This window comes from Schistocerca gregaria, chromosome 3 (genome assembly GCF_023897955.1).
Source record: "Schistocerca gregaria isolate iqSchGreg1 chromosome 3, iqSchGreg1.2, whole genome shotgun sequence".
NCBI classification, from domain to species: Eukaryota; Metazoa; Arthropoda; class Insecta; order Orthoptera; family Acrididae; genus Schistocerca; species Schistocerca gregaria.
The window spans coordinates 903,004,114-903,016,125 of NC_064922.1; positions in this window are offsets into that span (position 1 = coordinate 903,004,114).

Sequence of the window (12,012 nt, forward strand, 5' to 3'; positions counted from 1 at the left end):
TTTCTCAGCACAGGGTACATTTAAGTAATACAAAGAATGTTATTTTCTGTTATATAATTCACTAGACATGTATTTCTTCTCCATTCTACTGCAATTTTTTTAAGAACACTTGCAACACACCAAAGATTTCACAAAAAATGGTGCAAATGGCTCTGAGCACTATGGAACTTAACATCTATGGTCATCAGTCCCCTAGAACTTAGAACTACTTAAACCTAACTAACCTAAGGACAACACACAACACCCAGCCATCACGAGGCAGAGAAAAACCCTGACCCCGCCGGGAATCGAACCCGGGAACCCGGGCGCGGGAAGCGAGAATGCTACCGCACGACCATGAGATGCGGGCAAAGATTTCACACATCAACTTTTATCCTCATATATTTTATAATGTTAATGTATCCTGCTTTTCAAATAAAACCATTTTATGATATGGATCTAGCTGACGCATTACTTCAACCATTCTGTGTTTGCAAGTTGGTGTCCACTGCTGTTTATATGTTTGGTTGTTGATGATCTTGTGTGTGTTATTATTGAAGGCACTTACATTTTTATGAATACCTGCTGTAAATATCTGGACTGGCTATATCTAACTTGAAATTTAATCTCAAGTGTACCACTATATACATCCAAGCTGTGCACTTACTTTGTTCCTGAAGGGTGTAGATTATTCACATATACATACATGCAATACCTTACCAAAAATGATAAAAAGTATAGCTTAAGATGATCCTAGGGAATTTCTAAGCAGAAATAATTCATATACTTTAAATTAACCACATCATACATAATATAAATGCCTATGTAATTTCTGACAATGGCACAGATTCAGTGCAGTAATGCAATCTGCATAAGTAAGCTTCGTAATTTTTTTTTTTTTTTTTTTTTTTTTTTTTTTAATGATGACTGGCTGCAATAGTCTAGAATGTCTGATCCACTTCACCATCTATTTATTTAAATTATATAGGTGAGTATTTTAACGAGTGTGCACATTAAAAGTGCACAATATTTCTTGTCCTGCATCCTTGATGACCACTCTTTGTATCTATGGAAGGCACACTGGCATATCACTTCATTTATGAAATATGTGTTACGCACTTTTGTTTCTCTGACATGTTGCACAATATTCTCTGAAGCAAAATGAGGAGCAACAAGCAAGTTCCTTATTCTTAGATTCCTGGAAAGTATCTGGCACAGTCTCATACTGGAGACTATTAACAAAAATCTGAACATACAGAACAGGTTCTCAGATTTGTGAGTGGCTTAAGAAGTCTCTAAGTAATAAAACCAGTACATTGTCCTGTATGGCACATGTGCATGAGAGATGTAGGTACTGTCAGAAGTGCCCCTGCTAATGTCTGAAGTAGTGCTGGAGGCAGTTGGCACCATGAATCCTGCGTGGCTGTCCCTAAATTCATAAGAGTACAAGGGGGTGGACATCTCTCCCGGAGAGCACGTTGCAAGACATCCCAGATATGCTCAATAATGTTCATGCCGTTTGGTGGCCAGTGGAAGTGTTTAAACTCAGATGAGTGTTCCTGGAGCCACTCTGCAGGAATTCTATATGCATGGGGTGTTGCATTGTCATGCTGGAATCGCCCAAGTCTGCCGGAATGCATAATAGACATGAATGGATACAGGTGAGCAGACAGAATGCTTATGTACGTGTCAGCTCTCAGAGTCATATCTAGACATATCAGGAATCCCATATCATTCCAACTGCACATGCCCCACACCATTACCGATCCTCCACCAGCTTGAACAGTCCCCTGCTGACATGCAGGGTCCACGGATTCACGAGGCTGTCTCCATACCCGTACACTTCCATCTGCTCGATACAATTTGAAATGAGAATTGTCCGACCAGGCAACATGTTTCCAGTCACCAACAATCCAATGTTGGTGTTGATGGGCCTAGGTGAGGCATAAAGCTTTGTGTCATGCAGTCATCAAGGATGCACCTTCGGCTCTGAAAGCCCATATTGATGATGTTTCATTGAATGGTTTGCATGCTGACAGTTGTTAATGGCCCAGCATTGAAATCTGCAGCAATTTGCAGAAGGGTTGCACTTCTGTCATGTTGAACGGTTCTCTTCAGCTGTCGTTGATACTGTTCTTGCAGGGTCACTGGATTCATGAGGTTGCCCTCCACACCCGTACACATCCATCCACTCAATACAATTTGAAATGAGACTCGTCAGACCAGGAAACTCATTTCCTGTCATTAACAGTCCAATGTTGGTGTTTACGGGCCCAGGTGAGGTGTAATGCTTTATTTCGCGCAGTCATCAAGGGTACACAAGTGGGCCTTCGGCTCCAAAAGGCCATGTCGATTATGTTTCATTGAATGGTTCACACGCTGCACTTTTTGAAGGCCCAGCTTTGAAATCAGTAGCAATTTGTGGGAGGTTTGCACTTCTGTCATGTTGAACGATTCTCTTATGTTGTCGTTGGTCCCGTCCCGTTCTTGCAGGATCTTTTTCTGGCTGCAATGATGTTGGAAATTTGATGTTTTACCAGATTCCTGATAGTCATGGTACATTCGGGAAATGGTCATATGGGAAAATCCTCATTTCATTGGTACCTCAGGGATGCTATGTCCCATCAGTCATGTGCCAACTATAACACCATGTTCAAATTAACTTAAATGTCGATAAGCTGCCATTGTAGCAGCAATAACCCATCTCACCACTGCACCAGACACTTGCTGTCTCATACAGGCATTGATGACCGCAGTGCCATACTCTGCCTGTTTACATATCTCTGTATCTGAATACACATGCCTATACCAATTACTTTGATACTTCACAGTATAAGTGATGTGTCGGAAGGGCATTGAGAGTTTTCTTCCTTCACTTCACCTTTGACTGGAACAGGAAAAGGAATGACTACAGTGGTACAAGGTACCCTCCGTTATGCACACATGATGGCTTGTGGAGTACATATGTAGGTGTAGATCATGTGTATGTGCCACCACATGTCAGTCTGCAAGAAGAGTCTCTAATGAAACTACCTAAAAACTGACTCATTCCAAAATATGGTAACACACTAATGGGCTGTGGGTATCTACCAATGCTTTCCCAACAGAGACGGTCATGTAGAAACTTATATAATCTTTTTTAATTCTGTAGACTTCTACAAGGAAGTGTCACGAGCTGTCCTTGGACAGCTCAGTCAATAGAGCATTTGCTCATAAAAGGCAAAGGTCCCATGTTGAGTCCCACCCTGGAACACAATTTTAATCTGCCAGGATGTTTCAAATCAGCATACACCTTGCTGCAGATTGGAAATTCATAGGTATTGATTCAATGTGAATAAACTTTTTATACTATTTTTGTGGGTGGTTGCTGTATTCAAGTTGAAATCCTTACAATTCAATATTGTTTTCATGATGGTTCTCATCTACATTGCTTCCTTTGGGCATGACAAAGCAGACTTCGACTGGTTAGATTATTACTTTTTTTCTGGGTCACATTTAGAAAACTTGGTAATAATGATAAGCATAAGCATCTTGTCCTGTCTCTTCTCACACGTGAAGTAGAAACAATCAATCCAAGTTGACAACTCCATGGGGATGATAGTTGGTCACCTGACTCAAAACAATGTGGAGTACATACTTAATGGAACACCTTATCGCAACCACTGTTCCAAATGCAGGAAAGAAATTCTCATTAACTTTGGGTTTGCCCTAATGAATTATTTTTTGCGATCAACTCTTATAGTTTGGTTATCTCAAATGGCTTGAAATTCACATTTGTGGCCATAAATTGTCAACAAAAGTCAGTCCAAACATAGAAAAAAAACCTAAATGTTTTGTGTAACATCTGTGTTATTAAATCCTGATCACTTTTTTTTCTATCCAGGATTATTACTTGTCCTGCTCTGCTTTCAATTTTCCTTCCTGTAACAGTATTGGGTAATCAAATGACCACTTTTATTTTTTGGAATATATCGTTCTCACCACTGAATATCAATATTATTTATTTATATTACCCACTACATGCAGTTTTGGCCATTAAGCCATTTCCAAGTGGAATATGAGACAAATTTTGTACTTCAGTACATGTCAAATTTTAAAAATATTGATCATGTGCTGAAGCACAACATTTTCACTGTATTCTCCTTGAAAATGTACAAACAGCTTAAATTGCAATAATTTTAAAAATAAAACGTGCAACATCTTACAAAAAGTAATAAGAGCCAGTGAACTCCAGTCAATAAAAAATAATAAATTCATCACTCTCATGGTCTGTAACCCCAGCAACACCCTGGAAAGATACATACAAAGACAAAGAGTCCAATGGTTGAGATCTATAGCCTTCAAAATAGTACTCCATTGGAAAATGTGTAACTCTTTTATTTCTTTCTTTTTCTACCCTCCTGTGTATGTTTCATTCCCACTTTCACGGCGTGTTACATGCTTAATATTCTGCAATCTTTTTCTTTTTGTTGCTATAGAGGAGCCCCTCATTGCATAAACATGTATGTTGGCATGTTTCTTGTATGCTTAAAAGTGTTCCCCTTCTTTTCTTTGATATTATTTTTCCTTTACAGATGTGACTAGACATAAGGAGTACTGATATTTAGTGTACTGTTTCTGCAACTGCCAGTTTTTATCACAAAGTAAAACTGGCATAACATTTTTAAGTTGTGGCATCAATTTATTTTTTCCACATACATTTCAGTATCTCTTCAGATGTAATCTGATGTATACATCTAATCTTCTGCACTCCTTCATAACACCACTTTTAAAAACTCCTATTCTCTTTTTGTCTGTACTGTTCATTACGCACATTTCACTTCTTCACAAGGCTACACTCCAAGCACATCCTTTCAGAACAGACTAATTAATATTCTATGCTAACTTATTTTTCTTTTTTGTGAGTTTAAATTTTATGTGCTTGTATTTTATATCCTCTTTACTTCAGTCATCCTAAATTTCACGAGGAGTGATCATACAGTTTTAGCTATCACCTCAAAAAACTAAAGATGTGTAATTTGCAGGTATTTGTCCACAGTCCTGGTACACACTGTAATCCCTGTTCCACAGTAATGTCGCACACAGAATATTGTAGGATAATTTCTTTCTGAGAGCAGCGAAAATTTTCGGCTGTGTCAGGACAATTCAGACTGCTACAGAAGTTATCTGGATTTGCTTGATGCAGAAGCAACATTTCAACTGCTTCTGAAAATGGATTACCACAGAAATTTCTGATTTTGAATGGGATGCATCATTTTGTTTCAGCTTCTCTAGCAGCATTCCAGGATACATTGGAATGGGGAATTTCAGTGTGCACCAGGCATGCAGACATGTACTTGGAAACAAAAAGGAATAACTACTTTTTCAAGGCAATATTTAAAACTTTATGACTTCTAGTTCTTGTGGTCTTCAGTCTTGAGACTGGTTTGAAGCAGCCCCCCATGCTACTCTATCACGTGCCAGATGCTTCAACTCCGAATAACTACTATAACATATATCCTTCTGAATCTGTATACTGTATTCATCGCTTGGTCTCCCTCTGTGGCAAAGCACATACCCTGTGTGTTGATTTATTGAATTAACAATTTTGACGCTGATCGGAAAAATATGGAATGCTGAATATGATTCCTACAGTGGAGTTAGTATAACATTTCACCAAGAACATAAGTGTGACTGTTTTTTAGCCTGGAATTGTGTCCTTATGCTAGTTCTATCAAAGATGATCATGTTGGTGAAGGGGATGAACAGTTTGCACTCTGCATAAGACAAAGACAGGCAAATTTCCTGTGCGACCTCACTGAAAATGACATCTAAACATGGTGTGAGAAGTGGAGTGAATGAATGCATGTATCTTCACCACCATCATAATCACATCATCATCCATGTTCTGCTATGTTAGCACGTCCTCTGTGTCGCCATTTCTAGTGGTCCACCTTTGCCTTCTTAATGCTTCTTTAATACATCTCTCTCTCTCTCTCTCTCTCTCTCTCTCTCCCCGTCCTCCCTCACCTCCCCACTTTAAAAAAAATTGCATACAATGCACAGAACACTCATAAAAACATGTGAATCTATCAGAAAAATCCTTCTTTGGGATGTTGTTCGACCTGGGCACCACACTGGCTTGAATTGGTTGTCACCAAATTGTTGACCCTTCGTATGAATTTCTGCACTTTGTCATCTTTTGGTAGGTTTGTATTGATAACACGAAGTCTCGTGACACATGATTCTTTTTTGCAGAAAAGGATTGACCACATTTTGTATTTCAATCAAGTCATGGCAAGTGTCCACACTTCGTTATTTTTCTGCAGGAATCAAGGTGTGTAGGAAAAACTTTGCACTAGCTTCTCTCTTCTTCAAAACAATCTAGAGAATGTCTTAAACACTTTATTTAGAGATGTTGCTACATTGTGATTTGTTACATAACAGTCTTGGCACACTATAGCCGCACATCCACAACTTAACACTGCATCCTCACAACTAACTGCTGAAATCCACACCTGTTGTTTTCAGTTGTTAGTTCATGCTGCCACCTTAGTTACTGTGTTGATGTTGCTTACACACCAGGAATAAAATCAGTCTCATAACTTTTTGGATGAATGTTGTATGTGCTGCTGCAGCTCAGCATATCATCCAGAATCTGAAATCTGTTCTACTCTTGCACCTGATTTCATCCACACCCTTCTTTCTTAAGATATGTTCTACATATTTTCTCACTTTTCACCTACCCATTCAACTTTTTTTTTTTACACCCTCTGCCATATCCACATCTCAAAAGCTTCAAGTCTTGCTAATTCCTCATTCTCCTCATTTGAGTACCATACAGGACAACTATCCTTACAACACACTTGATCAGTGTTTTCCTCAAATATTTGTCCTTACTGGTGCACAAAACTACCCTTTTCTTCAAAATACCTATCTCGCCATTGCTACCCTCCTTTAATCTCCAAGCTACTTCCATTCAGATTCTACCCTAGTTCCTGTGTGCTGTAATGTTTTTCCATTCAGTGTTATCTACATCTTCTTACTTCCTCCTGGTGGCATCACTTTTGTTTCATTTGTAATTATTATCTTTATATATCTCATACCTTTAGCTATTCCCTGTAATTCTTTTTCATTCATTGCTAGAAAGAAAGTAATACTGAAACCTTTATCTGACAGCTGCCTTGAACAACTAATACGACTACTGACACATGAAAGAAATAATCTAGCCAATCTAATTACAAACAGACTTGATGTTTCCAAAAGTGTCAGCAGTGGGAGAGGGATTGTTGACCATTAGGCTATTACAGGAACAATGGTTATCAAGGGTAAAAATTTCAACAAGGAAACTAAGCAAACATGTGTGTTTGCTGATAGTGTGTCACTGTCAACTTATTTATAACAACACAATCTGACGTCACAAAGTTCACGTCTGGCAAATAAGGGAAAATTGTGGTTGTAGTTAAGAGACATTACAAACTGCATCCTGGATAATCATAGTAATAAAAAACAGTGAGGACCCACATTAGTTTAAAGGTAACATTTGTAGAATGTTGAGAAAACAGACTTCTAAACTCTCGCTACAAGAGACATTGTACAGACAGTGATAGAGAAAATTTCATGACAACTCATGTATCTATAAGAAGAGGACTGCATGAAGTATAGAACAAATTTTACAGTCCGGTCCTGTCAAAAGATTTATCACAAAATCCAAGAAAGTACTGGTCCTTTGTGAAGTGAATGAATGGATTCAAGTCTTCAATTCAGTCTCGTGTGAATCCATCTGGTGTTACCACACAAAATTCAGAAATTTTAAATTCTCCATTTAAAAAGAATTATTCATAGAAAAGGACACTACCAAACCAATATCTGATAGCCACACAAACACATAAATGAGTGATACTGTTTTAGCATGTGGCCATGATACAATTCTAGTTAGATTTCATATTCAATACACCACGGAATTAGCTCTTTTCTTAGCTGATATTTATCAAGAATCACTTGCACAGTGAATAATCACATGGGATTAGAACTGAGCACAGGACAGGAAACTCTTGCTTACAAACAAGGTTACAGACTGGATGCACAATTGAGGCCAATATCACTAATGTCTGTCTATTGTGAGATAATAGAGCATATTCTAAGCTCTAAAATTAGGAAGGTGCAGGGAAGAAAAAGTCTCTCTTTTTAGCAGTCATTATGGATTCCGATAAAAGACGTTCATATAAAACAAAGTTTGCTTTACTTGTGTGTGACACCTTGCAAATAATAGTGTCAGGTGAACACGTACAGTGCATCTTCCTAGATTTCCATTAACACATTCGACACTGTTCCACATCATTCACTACTAACCAAGATATGATGATACAGAGTATCTTCACAAACATGTGATTGGCTGGAGGAATATTTGACTGGGCACAGTTTGTTACATGCTGGATGGTGACTGTTTCACAGAGGTGAAAATAACATCAGGTATTCCACAAAGAAGTGCGATAGTGTGTGTGCCTCATGAGTATCAGTACTGTGGGGTTTATAGCCTCCTAGATCCAATAGTAACAGTGCGGTTTTCCCAGCCCCTGATGTATATGCTGCCCTGCAAAACAGGCACGTTGTGCGGGAACCGTTTTGGGCGACTAAATCAACTGCTTACTAGGACACCCTGTTTTGTGACAGCCTACTTGTCAATGGGGGGGGGGGGGGGGGGGGGGAACTGTTTTCTGAGCCCCACTGTGTAGGCTGCTCTGCATGACAGGGGTGTTGTGTTGGAGTAGTTTCAGCCTACTTCACCAAGCTGCTTTGCATGGCAGCCCCTAATTCAGGGGCAAATGAACGATTTTCATATCCCCTGATGTCTAGCATGTCCTGCATGACAGGTGAGTTGGGCAAGTTGAATTGTACTGCAGAGGCTCCACAAGCTGATGGGCATGGCTGAGGACAGGGTGCAATGGACGGAGGAGGAAAGGAACAGAGAGATGAGGAAGAGGAGATGAAGAAACAGAGAGAAGGGGAAGAGGAGATGAAGAAACAGAAAGAGTGGGGAGGAGGGGATAGACAGATAGAGGTGGAAGGCTGTGGTGCACAGACAGAGCGAGAAGAGGTGGACACAGAGACTGGGAAGGGGGGGGGGGGGTGTTATATATCAATAGATGTGTCAAACGCATACGTGGGCAAAACTGCAGAAAAGAGACTAGTGTTTACGCTAATACAAATGATTTATAAGACAGCATCAACTGCTTTATTAGACTGTTCACTGGCAATGTGATTGTGTACATAAAGTACTACTCTTTGATGATCACAAGTAACTACAGGAGGATTTGGACCAAATTTCCAATTGATGTAATCATTGGTATATCTCATTACATGTGGACACATCATAAATAATGCATACCAATTTTTTTCTCACACACAGTCTCCATCTACAACTACATCTACAAATAGCATTTTTAAAAGGTTGTCATTATTTTGTTTACTGTTTTGTTTTTATGTCAAAGTCAAAATATTTTTTCTTGTTAAAGGCTTATTCTTTCAATCCCTGCTCATTTTGAATTGAAGCCCAAACAGGCTCGCAAACAGCCAGATGATGGAAACTCTGATTAGTTGATACAGGAAGTGTGATCAGAAATGTACATTGCCTATTGAGGATACTTCTAGCAGCAGGTACATTAGCAAGAATCAGAGTATTCTATAATTTATATAACTGTAATGAAAATTATTGGATGGAAAGACACATAAAATAAGGGAAAAGCAACCACTGACCAATAACATTATCTTTCGAACTCTTGTTCTTTTTCTAGTAAGTGAACACACGCGTGTGACGCCCACCCCGCCTCCCCCACACACACACTGACAAGGTTAAGGTGCGTGATACAACACAAGCATCAGGAAAAACTTAGCACAAAAGTTTTTGTTTTTTCGTGACAACGTAAGACCACACATGGCCACTCATACTCGAGAGCTCCTATGGGGTTTTGGACGGGAGGTGTTTGATCATCCACCATACAGCCTCGATTTGACACTGAGTGACTACCACCTCTTCCCAGCAATGAAAACATGGCTTGCTACACAAAGTTTTGATACTGATACTGAACTGCATGCCAGTGTACACCAGTGATTGCAACTGCAGGTGCCAGATTTCTACAGAGAGAGTAGTGAAAAACTTGTGCCACCGTATAATAGGTGCCTCAATTTCACTGGTGATTATGTAGAAAAATAGCTTAAGAGTGTACCTTTAAAATTTATATTATCAAATTTTGTTTCCTAAATAGTTAATTTTTTATTTCAAAACATCTGTTACTTTCCAGATAGTTCTCAAATGTCTACCGGACATTTAGCAGGGTATGATAAAACAATAATTTTGGATGCAACACCATGTTTTTGGGATGCCACTATTAAAGGCCCATGGAAATACATATGACAGAAAATCTGGTCAACTGTGACAGTGGCTAACAGCTGAATTATGCATAGAACCCTATTATCTTCAGGATTTGGTCAAATCACAGATGACACAGTACACCAATGGCCATTGCCAATGTTAATGCTGAGTTCAAAAGTTCCACCAGCAAGGGCATAGGCACTGGGCAGTGTGGCCCATCTGTCAATGTGATGTTGATGCACGCAAGAATACTCACAGCACACTATGTACTGCAGATTGGAGGGCTTAATTGTCAGTCTCTGATGAGTCACATGAGGATGACTGACAAGTGCCCAGTCGAACTATCATGGAAAGTGGTTGATGACAATCAGCTGCAAGCCCAAAATTTCTCTGAACATTATGTCACATCTACTATATTTTTCAAGTTGAGAGTTCTGTTACTGAACCAGTGTATGTTTTTTTTTTTCCTGTAGCTTACACAAATTATTGACTCCTTTGAAGCTCTACTGACTTCTCTGCTACTAGATTTATCTTCAATAGACATGCTTGTGTTTTAGCACACTCTTGACATTTACTTGAACTATGATGATAAATATGAATGTGTAGTGTATCGTGCACAGTATGAATGTATTTCATGCAAGTACTTTATAAGACCGACAGTGCTTTACACTAGTTATGAATAATTTTATGTAATATCTATTTGTTATATTGTTCGGTTTTACTTTCTGTTACTGTGAAACAGGCACAATGCCCAATACTAGCTTGCAAGGCTGTTAATGAATACTCATTTTACAGAGCTTCAGTCAATATTACCATATCAAAAATTATCCTCTTTTCAAAGTTATTATTTAGTTTATAGATTCTAATTTTTTTACTTCATTGTTATGGGGCAATGTCCCTACAATGAATCAATAATAAAATCTTCAGTTTAATAGTTGACATAATTACTTATAAAATTAACCACAATGCTTTTCCAAGCATATTTTATGACAATATACAATGGCGGTTGTGTACTCATAGCATAAATCTATGCAGTACCTGACCACCCATATAATGGTAGAATAATGCTGATATACAATGGCTGCACACCATTCACCAGTCAAATGCTGCTTCTGTCACCCAAAATTTTAAAAATTATTGCTTGCAAGGGTGATGCTCTGTTATAAACACAGCTGCAGGATTTTGGCTGGTGAGAATATCTTAATAAATGTTAATATTATGCATGTTGTGCTCTATAGAAGTAAATAGAATTTTTAATGCTTTCGTATACTGCGTGAAAATTTCTGCTAAAAGAAGATTGTAATATGAAAATTATACGAAGTACAATAAAATTCTCTCAGGCTTCAAGCTATGTCAAGTTGTTTAAAATCCATAAGCTTTTGGCCAAGTGCTCCTCAGCCACTGTCAAGTGGTGACTTCCACAAGATTGCTGCAGTCATTTTTATATAGCCACACTGCCAACAGTGACACCACTGCTGCTCGTTCCAGCACCATATATGGCAATATTTTTGTTGTTTGCTTGCCATGCCTGCTACAACCTGCTGATGGCTGGCTCTAGGCTGTGCTTAGCTGCATACCACGGTCTTTGTTGTGCATGTTGTGAGAAATTTTTATCTCAATCGCTTCTTTCACGATGCTGTCCCAGAAACTATTATAGTCCGTTAATACTAGCTATCACAGTG